General features: G+C 41.6%; 1 non-coding gene across 1 annotated transcript; it reads right to left on the bottom strand.

Moving 5' to 3' along the window:
- Nucleotides 1-669: 669 nt before the first annotated feature.
- On the bottom strand, nucleotides 670-777 carry LOC112704464 (small nucleolar RNA R71). The gene has a single exon (XR_003155088.1). It is a non-coding gene; the product is annotated as a small nucleolar RNA R71 (small nucleolar RNA).
- Between the last annotated feature and the right edge of the window lie 14,084 nt (nucleotides 778-14,861).

Genomic DNA, 14,861 nt, shown 5'->3' with positions numbered 1-14,861 from the left:
CATCTCTCTTGATAAGTTCGAATTCTTCTACTTCTGCCTTCTATTTTTCTTTTTTTCTGACACCTCAAGGAATCTCTATACTGTGACATAGAGGATTCCATATTCCCTTGTTTTCTTCTCTTTCATATGAGCAGGAGCAAAGACAAAAGCATTCTTGTTGAGGCTGACCCTGAACCTGAAAGGACCTTGAAGCGAAAGCTAAGAGAAGCTAAGGCACAATTCTCTGTAGAGGACCTAACAGAAATCTTCAAAGAAGAAGAACCCATGGCAGCCGAAAACAACAACAATGCCAACAATGCAAGGAATGTGCTGGGTGACTTTACTGCACCTACTCCCGACTTCTATGGGAGAAGCATCTCTATCCCTGCCATTGGAGTAAACAACTTTGAGCTTAAGCCTCAATTAGTTTCTCTAATGCAACAGAATTGCAAGTTCCATGGACTTCCATTGGATGATCCTCATCAGTTTTTAGCTGAATTCTTGCAAATCTGTGACACTTTCAAGACTAATGGGGTTGACCCTGAGGTCTACAGACTTATACTATTCCCTTTTGCTGTAAGAGACAGAGCTAGAATATGGTTGGACTCACAACCTAAAGAAAGCCTGAACTCTTGGGAAAAGCTAGTCAATGCCTTCTTGGCAAAGTTTTTTCCACCTCAAAAATTGAGTAAGCTTAGAGTGGAAGTCCAAACCTTCAGACAGAAGGAAGGAGAATCCCTCTATGAAGCTTGGGAAAGATACAAACAATTAATCAGAAAGTGTCCTTCTGATATGCTTTTTGAATGAAGCATCATATGTATTTTCTATGATGGTCTCTCTGAACTGTCCAAGATGTCTTTGGATAGCTCTGTTGGAGGATCTCTTCATCTGAAGAAGAAGCCTTCAGAAGCTCAAGAACTGATTGAAATGGTTGCAAATAACCAATTCATGTACACTTTTGAAAGGAATCCTGTGAACAATGGGACTAATCAGAAGAAAGGAGTTCTTGAGATTGACACTCTGAATGCCATATTGGCTCAGAACAAAATATTGACTCAACAAGTCAATATGATTTCTCAAAGTCTGTCTGGAATGCAAAATGCACCAGGTAGTACTAAGGAGGCTTCATCTGAAGAAGAAGCTTATGATCCTGAGAACCCTTCAATGGAAGAGGTGAATTACATGGGAGAACCCTATGGAAACACCTATAATCCTTCATGGAGAAATCATCCAAATCTCTCATGGAAGGATCAACAGAGACCTCAACAAGGTTTCAACAACAATAATGGTGGAAGAAACAGGTTTCGCAATAGCAAGCCTTTTCCATCATCTTCTCAGCAACAGACAGAGAATTCTAAGCAGAACACCTCTGACCTAGCAACCATGGTCTCTGATCTAATCAAAACCACTCAAAGTTTCATGACTGAAACAAGGTCCTCCATTAGAAATTTGGAGGCACAAGTGGGTCAGCTGAGCAAGAAAATTACTGAACTCCCTCCTAGTACTCTTCCAAGCAATACAGAAGAAAATCCAAAAGGAGAGTGCAAAGCCATCAACATGGCCGAATTTGGAGAGGAGGAAGAGGCAATGAACGCCACTGAAGAAGACCTCCATGGACGTCCACTGGCCTCCAATGAGTTCCCCAATGAGGAACCATGGGAATCTGAGGCTCAAAATGAGACCATAGAGATTCCATTGAATTTACTTCTGCCATTCATGAGCTCTGATGAGTATTCTTCCTCTGAAGAGGATGAGTATGTCACTGAAGAGCAAGTTGCTAAATACCTTGGAGCAATCATGAAGCTAAATGACAAGTTATTTGGAAATAAGACTTGGGAGGAAGAACCCCCTTTGCTCACCAAAGAACTAGATGACTTGTCTAGGCAGAAATTACCTCAAAAGAGACAGGATCCTGGGAAGTTCTCAATACCTTGTGCCATAGGCACCATGACCTTCAAGAAGGCCTTGTGTGACCTAGGGTCAAGTGTAAACCTCATGCCTCTCTCTGTAATGGAGAAGCTAGGGATCTTTGAGGTGCAAGCTGCAAAAATCTCATTAGAGATGGCAGACAACTCAAGAAAACAAGCTTATGGACTTGTAGAGGATGTTCTGGTAAAGGTTGAACACCATTACATCCCTGCTGATTTCATAGTCCTAGAGACTGGGAAGTGCATGGATGAATCCATCATCCTTGGCAGACCCTTCCTAGCCACATCAAAGGCTGTGATTGATGTTGATAGAGGAGAATTGATCATTCAAGTGAATGAAGAATCCTTTGTGTTCAAGGCTCAAGGATATCCCTCTGTCACCATGGAAAGGAAGCATGAAGAGCTTCTCTCAAAATAGAGCCAAATAGAGCCCCCACAGTCAAACTCTAAGTTTGGTGTTGGGAGGCCACAACCAACTTCTAAGTTTGGTGTTGAACCCCCACATTCAAACTCTAAGTTTGGTGTTGGGAGGTTCCAACATTGCTTTGAGCATCTGTGAGGCTCCATGAGAGCCCACTGTCAAGCTACTAACATTAAAGAAGCGCTTGTTGGGAGGCAACCCAATGTTATATTTTATCTATTCTCTTTTGTTATTTTATGTTTTCTGTAGGTTGATGATCATGAGAAGTCACAAAATCAATGGAAAAAGCAAAAACAGAATGAAAAACAGAAAGAAAAATAGCACACCCTGGAGGAAGATCCTGCTGGCGTTTAAACGCCAGTAAGGCTAGCAGATGGGCGTTTAACGCCCAGTCTGGCACCATTCTGGGCGTTTAACGCCAGAAAGGGGCACCAGACTGGCGTTAAACGCCAGAAAAGGGCAAGAAGTTGGCGTTAAACGCCAGAAATGGGCACCAGCCCGGCGTTTAACGCCAGAATTGGCACAAAGGGCATTTTTTGCTCACAATTTGGTGCAGAGATGAAATTTCCTTGACACCTCAGGATCTGTGGACCCCACAGGATCCCCACCTACCCCACCACTCTCTCTCTTCTTCACCCATTCACCAATCACCTCAACACCTCTTCCCCAAAAACCCTTCACCTATCAAATCCCATCTTTCTCTTCACCACTCACATCCATCCTTCATAAAATCCCACCTACCCCACCATTCAAATTCAAACCACTTTCCCTCCCAAACCCACCCATACATGACCGAACCATAACCCTCGCCCCACTCCTATATAAACCCGTCTTCACTCCTTCATTTTCACACAACCTAAACACTCTTTCTCCCCCTTTGGCCGAACCACAAAGCCATCTCCATCTCCTCTATTTTCTTCTTCTTCTACTCTCTTCTTTCTTCTTTTGCTCGAGGACGAGCAAACCTTTTAAGTTTGGTGTGGTAAAAGCATTGCTTTTTGTTTTTCCATAACCATTTATGGCATCCAAGGCCGGAGAAACCTTTAGAAAGAGGAAAGGGAAGGCAAAAGCTTCCACCTCCGAGTCATGGGAGATGGAAAGATTTATCTCAAGGGTGCATCAAGACCACTTCTATGAAGTTGTGGCCTTGAAGAAGGTGATCCCTGAGGTCCCTTTCAAACTCAAAAAGAGTGAATATCCGGAGATCCGACATGAGATCCAAAGGAGAGGTTGGGAAGTTTTTACCAACCCCATTCAACAAGTCGGAATCTTAATGGTTCAAGAGTTCTATGCCAATGCATGGATCACCAAGAACCATGATCAAAGTGTGAACCCGGATCCAAAGAATTGGCTTACTATGGTTCGGGGGAAATACTTGGATTTTAGTCCGGAAAATGTAAGGTTGGCATTCAACTTGCCCATGATGCAAGGAGATGAACATCCTTACACTAGAAGGGTCAACTTTGATCAAAGGTTGGACCAAGTCCTCATAGACATTTGTGTAGAGGGCGCCCAATGGAAGAGAGATTCAAGAGGAAAGCTGGTTCAACTGAGAAGGCATGACCTCAAACCCGTGGCTAGAGGATGGTTGGAGTTTATTCAACACTCAATCATTCCCACTAGCAACCGGTCCGAAGTTGCTTTAGACCGGGCTATCATGATTCATAGCATCATGATTGGAGAAGAAGTAGAAGTTCATGAGGTTATAGCTCAAGAACTTTATAAGGTGGCGGACAAGTCCTCTACCTTGGCAAGGTTAGCCTTTCCCCATCTCATTTGTCACCTCTGTTATTCAGTTGGAGTTGACATAGAGGGAGACATCCCCATTGATGAGGACAAGCCCATCACTAAGAAGAGGATGGAGCAAACAAGAGACCCCTCTCATCATCAAATCCCTGAGATGCCTCAAGGAATGCACTTTCCTCCACAAAACTATTGGGAGCAACTAAACACCTCCCTAGGAGAATTAAGTTCCAACATGGGACAACTAAGGGTGGATGATGAGCGGATAATTTGTACGCTTTTTGGCATTGTTTTTAGTATGTTTTTAGTATATTTTAATTAGTTTTTAGTATATTTTTAGTAGTTTTTAGTTAAAATTCACTTTTCTGGACTTTACTATGAGTTTGTGTGTTTTTCTATGATTTCGGATATTTTCTGGCTGAAATTGAGGGTTCTGAGCAAAAATCTGGTTCAGAGGCTGAAAAGGACTGCAGATGCTGTTGGATTCTGACCTCCCTACACTCGAAGTGGATTTTCTGGAGCTACAGAAGCCCAATTGGCGCGCTCTCAACGGCGTTGGAAAGTAGACATCCTGAGCTTTCCAGCAATGTATAATAGTCCATACTTTGCCCGAGATTTGATGGCCCAAACTGGCGTTGCAAATCAGCTTCAAAATTCCCAGCGTTTAACGCTGGAACTGGCATAAAAATTGGAGTTAAACGCCCAAACTGGCATGAAAGCTGGCGTTTAACTCTAGAAAAAGTCTCTACATATGAAAGCTTCAATGCTCAGCCCAAGCACACACTAAGTGGACCCAGAAGTGGATTTTTACGTCATTTACTCATTTCTGTATACCCTAGGTTACTAGTTCACTATTAATAGGATCTTTTGACATTGTATCTGGACCTCATGACATTTTACACGTTTCTTTGTGTACCTTCCACGGCATGAGTCTCTAAACCCCATGGTTGGGGGTGAGGAGCTCTGCTGTGCCTTGATGAATTAATGCAATTACTACTGTTTTTCATTCAATCATGCTTGCTTCCATTCTAAGATATTACTTGTTCTTAAACCGGATGAATGTGATGATCTGTGACACTCATCATCATTCTCAACTATGAACGTGTGCCTGACAACCACCTCCGTTCTACCTTAGATTAAGTAGATATCTCTTGGATTCTTTAATCAGAATCTTCGTGGTATAAGCTAGAACTGATGGCGGCATTAAAGAGAATCCGGAAGGTCTAAACCTTGTCTGTGGTATTCTGAGTAGGATTCAATGATTGAATGACTGTGACGAGCTTCAAACTCCTGAGGGCTGGGCGTTAGTGACAGACGCAAAAGAATCACTGGATTCTATTCCAACCTGATTGAGAACCAACAGATGGATAGCCGTGCCGTGACAGGGTGCGTTGAACATTTCCAGTGAGAGGATGGGAGGTAGCCACTGACAACAGTGAAACCCTTGCATACAGCTTGCCATGGAAGGAGCCTTGCGTGTTTGAAGAAGAAGACAGTAGGAAAGCAGAGGTTCAGAAGACAGAGCATCTCCAAAACCTCAACCTATTCTCCATCACTGCAATTCAAGTACCTGTTTTATGTTCTTTTGCTTTTTACAATCAATCCTGATAATCTTTGATATCCTGACTAAGAGTTATAAGATAACCATAGCTTGCTTCAAGCCGACAATCTCCGTGGGATCGACCCTTACTCACGTAAGGTATTACTTGGACGACCCAGTGCACTTGTTGGTTAGTTGTGCGGGATTGCAAAGTGTGATTGCAATTTCGTGCATCAAGTTTTTGGCGCCGTTGCCGGGGATTGTTGAGTTTGGACAACTGACGGCTTATCTTGTTGCTTAGATTAGGACTGTTTTATTTTTGTTGGTTTAGAGTCTTTTAGTTGAGTCTAGTTTCATATTTTAAGTTTGGTGTCAATTGCATGCTTTTGTTTTTCTCTTAATTTTCGATTTTGCATGTCCTTAGTCCCTTTTTGATCCATAAAAATTCTAAGTTTGGTGTCCTCTTTGTGTTTTTCCCTTAAAAATTTTCGAAAATTAGTATTTGATTTTCTAAAAATTTTAAGTTTGGTGTCATTTTGTTGTTTTTCTCTTTCCTCTTTTCAAAAATCAAATCTTTTTCATAAAAATTTTTCAATCATATCTTTCTAATTGCTAATCTCAAAATCTTTTTAATTAACTAATTGATTCAGTTTTCAATTTGCTTTGATCTTATTTTCTTTTAATTTTTGAATTTTTTTATTTTATTTTTCTTTTGTTTTTATTTTATTTTCAGTTAATTCAAAAAAAATAAATATATATATTTTTTATCTACTTGTAATCCATATCACTTCCCTTTATCCATCATGGACCTAAGTGGAATTGAGCAGTCCAGAAGGACTCTGGGGTCATATGCTAACCCCATTACAGCTGCATATGGGAGTAGCATCTGTACACCCCCCATCAAAGCAAACAGCTTTGAGCTAAATCCTCAACTCATTATCATAGTGCAGCAAAATTGCCAGTATTCCGGTCTTCCACAGGAAGAGCCTACTGAGTTTCTGGCACAGTTCTTACAAATTGCTGACACAGTACATGATAAAGAGGTGGATCAAGATGTCTACAGACTATTACTGTTTCCATTTGCTGTAAAAGATCAAGCTAAGAGGTGGTTGAATAACCAACCTACAGCAAGCATAAAGACATGGAAACAGTTATCAGACAAATTCCTGAATCACTTTTACCCTCCAAAGAGGATGACACAGCTAAGGCTGGACATCCAAGGCTTTAAACAAGAGGATAATGAATCCCTTTATAATGCCTGGGAAAGGTATAGAGGTATGCTAAGAAAATGCCCCTCTGAAATGTTTTCAGAGTGGGTACAATTAGACATCTTCTACTATGGGCTTACAAAAAAAGCTCAGATGTCTTTAGACCACTCAGCTGGTGGATCTATACACATGAGGAAGACAATTGAAGAGGCTCAAGAGCTTATAGACACTGTTGCTAGAAACCAATATTTGTATTCTAGCAATGAGTTCTCTCCAAAAGAGGAAGTCATGGCAGTAGCCACTGATCCTAATCCTCAAGAACAGATGATTGAGCTTAATCAACAATTACACCTGATGACAGAACAGTTAGCAGAATTTAAAGAGATGCTCCATGAAACTAAAGTTGCAAACAAGAACATAGAACTGCAGTTGAATCAAGCAAAACAGCAGATATCTAAACAGATAACAGAAGAATGTCAAGCAGTTCAACTGAGGAGTGGGAAGACATTGAACAACACCACTCAAAAGAGCAAAAAGCCAAATAAGGAACAATTGACAGAGGATAGCCAAACCACTATCCAAAATCCCTCTGAGGACAGTAAGAGCCCAGAGAGGAATACTATTGGCGTTCAAACGCCAGAAAAGGAGGGAAAGCTGGCGTTAAACGCCCATTCCCTGCCCAGTTCTAGCGTTCAAACGCCAGAAAAGGGGGAAAAGTTGGCGTTAAACGCCCATTTTCCACCCAATCCTGGCGTTCAAACGCAAAAGGGGAACCAGACACCTGAGAGTGCTGACAGTAATCCCTCTAAAAAGGCTTCTTCAACCACTTCTGTAAGGAATAAACCTGCAGCAACTAAGGTTGAAGAATATAAAGCCAAGATGCCTTATCCTCAGAAACTCCGCCAAGCGGAGCAGGATAAGCAATTTGCCCGCTTTGCAGACTATCTAAGGACTCTTGAAATAAAGATTCCGTTTGCAGAGGCACTTGAGCAAATACCTTCTTATGCTAAGTTCATGAAAGAGATCTTAAGTCATAAGAAGGATTGGAGAGAAACTGAAAAAATATTTCTCACTGAAGAATGCAGTGCAGTCATCTTGAAAAGCTTACCAGAAAAGCTTCAAGATCCAGGAAGCTTTATGATACCATGCACATTAGAAGGTGCTTGCACCAAGACAGCCCTATGTGATCTTGGAGCAAGTATTAATCTAATACCTGCATCCACTATCAGAAAGCTTGGGTTGACTGAAGAAGTCAAACCAACCTGGATATGCCTCCAACTTGCTGATGGCTCCATTAAGCACCCATCAGGCATAATAGAGGACATGATTGTCAAGGTTGGGCCATTCGCCTTCCCAACTGACTTTGTGGTGCTGGAAATGGAGGAGCACAAGAGTGCAACTCTCATTCTAGGAAGACCTTTCCTAGCAACTGGACGAACTCTTATTGATGTACAAAAAGGGGAAGTAACCCTGAGAGTCAATGAGGATGAGTTCAAGTTGAATGCTGTAAAAGCTATGCAGCATCTAGACACCCCAAATGACTGCATGGGCGCTGACATTATTGACTTTTTGGTGGAAGAGATCAATATGACTGAAAGCCTAGAATCAGAGCTTGAGGACATCTTCAAGGATGCTCAATCTGATCAAGAAGAACCAGAGGAAACAAAGGAATTTTCGAAAATTCCTCAGGAGGAGGATAAGCCTCCCAAACCTGAACTCAAACCACTACCACCATCCCTGAAGTATGCATTTCTGGGAGAGGGTGACACTTTTCCAGTGATTATAAGCTCTGCTTTAAATCCACAGGAAGAGGAAGCACTGATTCAAGTGCTAAGGACACACAAGACAGCTCTTGGGTGGTCCATAAGTGATCTTAAGGGCATTAGTCCAGCTAGATGCATGCACAAGATCCTGTTGGAGGATAATGCCAAACCAGTGGTCCAACCACAAAGGAGGCTAAATCCAGCCATGAAGGAGGTGGTGCAGAAAGAGGTCACTAAATTACTAGAGGCTGGGATTATTTATCCTATTTCTGATAGCCCCTGGGTGAGCCCTGTCCAAGTTGTCCCCAAAAAGGGAGGCATGACAGTGGTTCATAATGAAAAAAATGAACTGGTTCCTATAAGAACAGTCACAGGGTGGCGTATGTGTATTGACTACAGAAGGCTCAATACAGCCACCAGAAAGGATCATTTTCCTTTGCCATTCATAGACCAAATGTTGGAAAGACTAGCTGGTCATGATTATTACTGCTTTTTGGATGGCTATTTAGGTTACAACCAAATTGCAGTAGATCCTCAGGACCAAGAAACAACATTTACTTGCCCTTCTGGCGTGTTTGCCTACAGAAGGATGCCTTTTGGTCTGTGTAATGCTCCTGCAACCTTTCAGAGATGCATGCTATCCATCTTCTCTGACATGGTGGAGAAATTCCTGGAAGTTTTCATGGATGACTTCTCAGTATATGGAGACTCATTCAGCTCCTGCCTTAATCACCTAGCACTTGTCCTGAAAAGGTGCCAAGAGACTAACCTGGTTTTAAACTGGGAGAAATGTCACTTTATGGTGACTGAAGGAATTGTCCTTGGACACAAAATTTCAAGAAGGGGAATAGAGGTGGATAAGGCAAAGGTAGAGGTAATTGAAAAATTACCACCACCTGCCAATGTTAAGGCAATCAGAAGCTTTCTGGGGCATGCAGGATTCTACAGAAGGTTCATAAAGGATTTTTCGAAATTGCAAAATCTTTGAGCAACCTGCTAGCTGCTGACACACCATTTGTGTTTGACACACAGTGTCTGCAGGCATTTGAGACCCTGAAAGCTAAGCTGGTCACGGCACCAGTCATCTCTGCACCAGATTGGACATCGCCATTTGAACTAATGTGTGATGCCAGTGACCATGCCATTGGTGCAGTGTTGGGACAGAGGCATAACAAGCTTTTGCACGTCATTTATTATGCCAGCCGTGTTCTAAATGATGCACAGAAGAATTACACAACAACAGAAAAAGAGTTACTTGCAGTGGTCTATGCCATTGACAAGTTTAGGTCCTATCTAGTGGGATCCAAAGTGATTGTGTACACTGACCATGCTGCTCTTAAATACTTACTCACAAAGCAGGATTCAAAACCCAGGCTTATAAGATGGGTGTTGCTTCTGCAAGAGTTTGATATAGAAATAAGAGACAGAAAAGGGACAGAGAACCAAGTAGCTGATCATCTGTCCCGAATAGAACCAGTAGCTGGGGCGTCCCTCCCTTCTACTGAGATCTCTGAGACTTTTCCAGATGAGCAACTCTTTGCCATTCAGGGAGCTCCATGGTTTGCAGATATTGCAAATTATACAACTGTGATGTTCATACCCCAGGAGTACAGCAGAGTGCAAAGAAAGAAATTAATTTCAGATGCCAAGTACTACCTATGGGATGAACCATATCTCTTTAAGAGATGTGCAGACGGAATGATCCGCAGATGTGTACCCAGAGAAGAAGCACAACGGATCCTATGGCACTGCCATGGATCACAGTATGGAGGACATTTTGGAAGTGAGCGAACAGCCACTAAAGTCCTCCAATGTGGCTTCTACTGGCCTACTCTCTATAGAGATGCCCGAGAGTTTGTGCGTAACTGTGACAGTTGCCAAAGAGCTGGTAACTTGCCTCACGGATATGCCATGCCTCAACAAGGGATATTAGAGATTGAGTTGTTTGATGTATGGGGAATTGACTTTATGGGTCCATTCCCACCATCATACTCAAACACTTACATTCTGGTGGCAGTGGACTATGTATCTAAGTGGGTAGAGGCAATTGCCACACCCACTAATGATACTAAGACCGTGCTGAAATTTCTCCAGAAAAACATCTTCAGCAGATTTGGTGTTCCCAGAGTCATAATCAGTGATGGGGCACTCATTTCTGTAATAAACAGCTGTACTCTGCTATGGTCAGATATGGAATTAGCCACAAAGTGGCTACCCCGTATCATCCACAGACAAATGGGCAAGCTGAAGTCTCTAACAGAGAGCTAAAAAGAATCCTAGAATGGACTGTGATGGCCCGAAGAAAGGATTGGGCAAGAAGCTTGGATGATGCTCTGTGGGCATACAGAACAGCATTTAAGACCCCAATAGGAACCTCACCATACTAACTTGTGTATGGCAAGACCTGTCATTTGCCCGTGGAACTGGAACATAAAGCCTACTGGGCAACCAGATTCCTAAACCTGGATGCTAAGTTAGCTGGTGAAAAGAGATTAATCCAGCTAAATGAGCTAGATGAATTTAGACTCAGTGCCTTTGAAAATGCAAAGCTTTATAAGGAAAAGGCAAAGAAGTGGCATGACAAGAAGTTGTCATCCAGAGTCTTTGAGCCAGGAGAAAAGTTCTGCTCTTCAACTCTAGGCTCAGATTGTTCCCAGGAAAACTTAAATCCCGGTGGAGGGGTCCGTATATGATTACAGGAGTGTCACCATATGGATATGTTGAGCTTCAGGATATTGATTCTGCCAAAAAGTTCATTGTTAATGGACAGAGGATCAAGCACTATCTTGAGAGCAATTTTGAGCAGAAATGCTCAAAACTGAGGCTGGAATGATCCTCAGTAAAGGTCCAGCTAAAGACAATAAAGAAGCGCTTGCTGGGAGGCAACCCAGTCATTAGCAGGTTATAGGTTTTATTTCTACAGAGGCAATTATCAAAATTGAAAGAATTCACAGAGTTACAGAAGGATTCAGTACAAAAAGCAGAGAAAAAGAGCTTACTGGCGAAAAAACGCCAGTAAGGGGCATTTTGGGCGTTAAACGCCAGAATGGGCACCATTCTGGGCGTTTAACGCCAGTAAGGGGCATTTTGGGCGTTAAACGCCAGAATGGGCACCATTCTGGGCGTTTAACGCCAGGTGTGCTGCATCCTGGGCGTTTAGCAAAACGCCCAGTGACAAAGGGAATTCTGGCGTTTAACGCCAGCTAGGGCACCTGGCTGGGCGTTAAACGCCCACATTGGTTAGCAAATGGGCGTTAAACGCCAGAATGGGTACCATTCTGGGCGTTTAACGCCAGAAAGGTGGGGGACAGAGATTTTGCTTTCTGATTAAATTTTTTTCAAACTTTCCTTTTTTGAACCATACTTTTCTACACAAACACATTTCAAACTTTCATCATTCATCTTCAAATCTCCAAAAATCAAAATCATTCTTCAAATCTCTTTCAAATCCTTCCCAAATGTTGTTCAAAAACTCAACTTTCTCTCAATTTCTTTTCATATCTTCTCAAATCTCCTTCCAATTTTTCGAAATCTCTCCTCCCCCCCTTATACATACACGTTAGGCCTCCCTATTCCCCCACACCATTCGAATTTGCTCTTCTCTTCTCTCTCTTCTTTCCTTTCTTTTGCTTGAGGACAAGCAAACCTCTAAGTTTGGTGTGCTTTTCCGTGATCACTAAGTCAAGATTCATCAAGATCATGGCTCCTAAGGGAAAACAAACCAATTTAAGAGGAAAGAAAGAGAATAATCCTAAGAATCTTTGGAATCAAGAGAAGTTCTCAACCAAAGAACATGAAGACCATTATCACAAATAATGGGTCTGAGGTCAGTGATCCCGGAAGTTAAATTTGATCTGAAAGAAGATGAATATCCAGGGATCCAAGAGCAAATCCGAAACAGAGGATGGGAAGTTCTAACCAATCCTGAGATAAAGGTTGGAAGAAATATGGTTCAGGAATTCTACTCAAATCTGTGGCTAACAGATAAGCAGAGAATGACTAGAACTGCTTACCATACTTATAGAACCATGGTCAGAGGGAAAGTTATCTACTTCCATCTGGACAAAATAAGAGAAATCTTCAAATTACCTCAACTGCAAGATGATCCTGAATCCTTTAATAGGAGAATGGTGAGAGCAGATAAAGGGTTGGATCAGGTTCTAGAGGACATATGCCTCCCTGGAACTAAGTGGATAACCAATTCAAAGGGTGTCCCAAACCAACTCAAGAGGGGAGGCCTCAAACCAATTGCAAGAGGTTGGCTAGACTATATTGGCGTTCATATTGCCCACTAGCAACCGTTCTGAGGTCACCATCAAGAGAGCAGTGATGATTCATTGCATTATGCTTGGAAAAGAAGTGGAGGTTCATCATCTGATGTTGTGAGATTTACACAATTGCAAATAAGAATTCCACTGAAGCTAAACTGGCTTACCCAAGCTTGATCTCCTTGCTCTGTAAAGAGGCTGGGGTGAAGTTGGGAGTAGATGAGTTCATACCCATTGAACATCCAATCACCAAGAAGTCAATGGAAGGACAAATGCAAGACAACTCTATCAAGAGGAGGGCGCAGGAATTCCTCCCTGAATTCCCAAAATTGACTACTGGACCAGCCTAGAAGCATCTATCACCAAGTTACAAGAAACTATGGAGCAACTGAAGGAAGAACAACAGAATCAGAACTGCATGCTCTGCAAATTGCTAAAGGAACAAGAGAAGCAGGGGCGTGAGCTTCAAGAACTGAAACGCCAAAAGTTCTCCCTCAATTTGAGGGAGCATCCACTTCTCAAAATCAAGGTTGTTGAGTCCTAACTCTGTGAAAACCTCTATCATTAGGAGTCTATTTAAATTTTTGTTTTCTATTTTTATTTTTTTAGTCTCATCTTATATCTATTTTTGAGTCTTGTTCTTAATTCATAATTAATAAAATTTAAAGTTTATGCCTTAAAGCTATGAATGTCCTATGAATCCATCACCTTCTTAAATGAAAAATGCTTTAATCACAAAAGAACAAGAAGTACAAGATTTCGAATTCATCTTTGAAACTAGTGAATTAGTTTGATGTGGTGACAATGCTTTTTGTTTTCTGAATGAATGCTTGAACAGTGCATATGTTTTTGATTTGTTGTTTTAAGAATGTTAAAATTGTTGGCTCTTGAAAGAATGATGGAAAAGGAGAACTGTTATTGAGGATCTGAAAAATCATCAAAGTGATTCTTGAAGCAAGAAAAAGCAAAAAAAAAATTGTGAAAAAAAAACGAAAAAGAAAGAAAAAATAATAATAAAGTTGTGATCCAAGGCAAAAAGAGTGTGCTTAAGAACCCTGGGCACCTCTAATTGGGGACTCTAGCAAGCTGAGTCACAATCTGAAAAGGTTCACCCAATTATGTGTCTGTGGCATGTATGTATCCGGTGGTAATACTGGAAGACAGAGTGCTTTGGGCCACGGCCAAGACTCATGACATAGCTATGTTCAAGAATCATTATACTAGGAGAATCAATAACACTATCTGAGTTCTGAGTTCCTATAGATGCCAATCATTCTGAGCTTCAAAGGATAAAGTGAGATGCCAAAACTGTTCGGAAGCAAAAAGCTACTAGTCCCGCTCATCTAATTGGAGCTAAGTTTCCTTGATATTTTGGAGTCTATAGTATATTCTCTTCTTTTTATCTTATTTTGATTTTCAGTTGCTTGGGGACAAGCAACAATTTAAGTTTGGTGTTGTGATGAGCGGATAATTTGAACGCTTTTTGGCATTAGTTTTAGTATGTTTTAGTATATTTTAATTAGTTTTTAGTATATTTTTATTAGTTTTTAGTTAAAATTCACTTTTCTGGACTTTACTATGAGTTTGTGTGTTTTTCTGTGATTTCAGGTATTTTCTGGCTGAAATGAGGGACCTGAGCAAAAATCTGATTCAGAGACTAAAAAGGACTGCAGATGCTGTGGATTCTGACCACCCTGCACTCGAAGTGGATTTTCTGGAGCTACAGAAACCCAATGGCCGCTCTCAACGGCTTTGGAAAGTAGACATCCTGGGCTTTCCGGCAATATATGATAGTCTATACTTTGCCCGCGATTTGATTGCCAAACCGGCGTTCAAGTCACCTTCAGAATTTCCAGCGTTAAACGCCAGAACTGGCACAAGAATGGGAGTTAAACGCCCAAACTGGCACCAAAGCTGGCGTTTAACTCCAGAGAAGTCTCTACACGAAAATGCTTCAATGCTCAGCCCAAGCACACACCAAGTGGGCCAGGAAGTGGGTTTTATGTCATTT

Source organism: Arachis hypogaea, chromosome 7, assembly GCF_003086295.3.
Source record: "Arachis hypogaea cultivar Tifrunner chromosome 7, arahy.Tifrunner.gnm2.J5K5, whole genome shotgun sequence".
Lineage (NCBI taxonomy): Eukaryota > Viridiplantae > Streptophyta > Magnoliopsida > Fabales > Fabaceae > Arachis > Arachis hypogaea.
The sequence above is the reverse complement of the archived record's forward strand: the minus strand, read 5'-3'. Positions and strand labels throughout refer to the sequence as shown.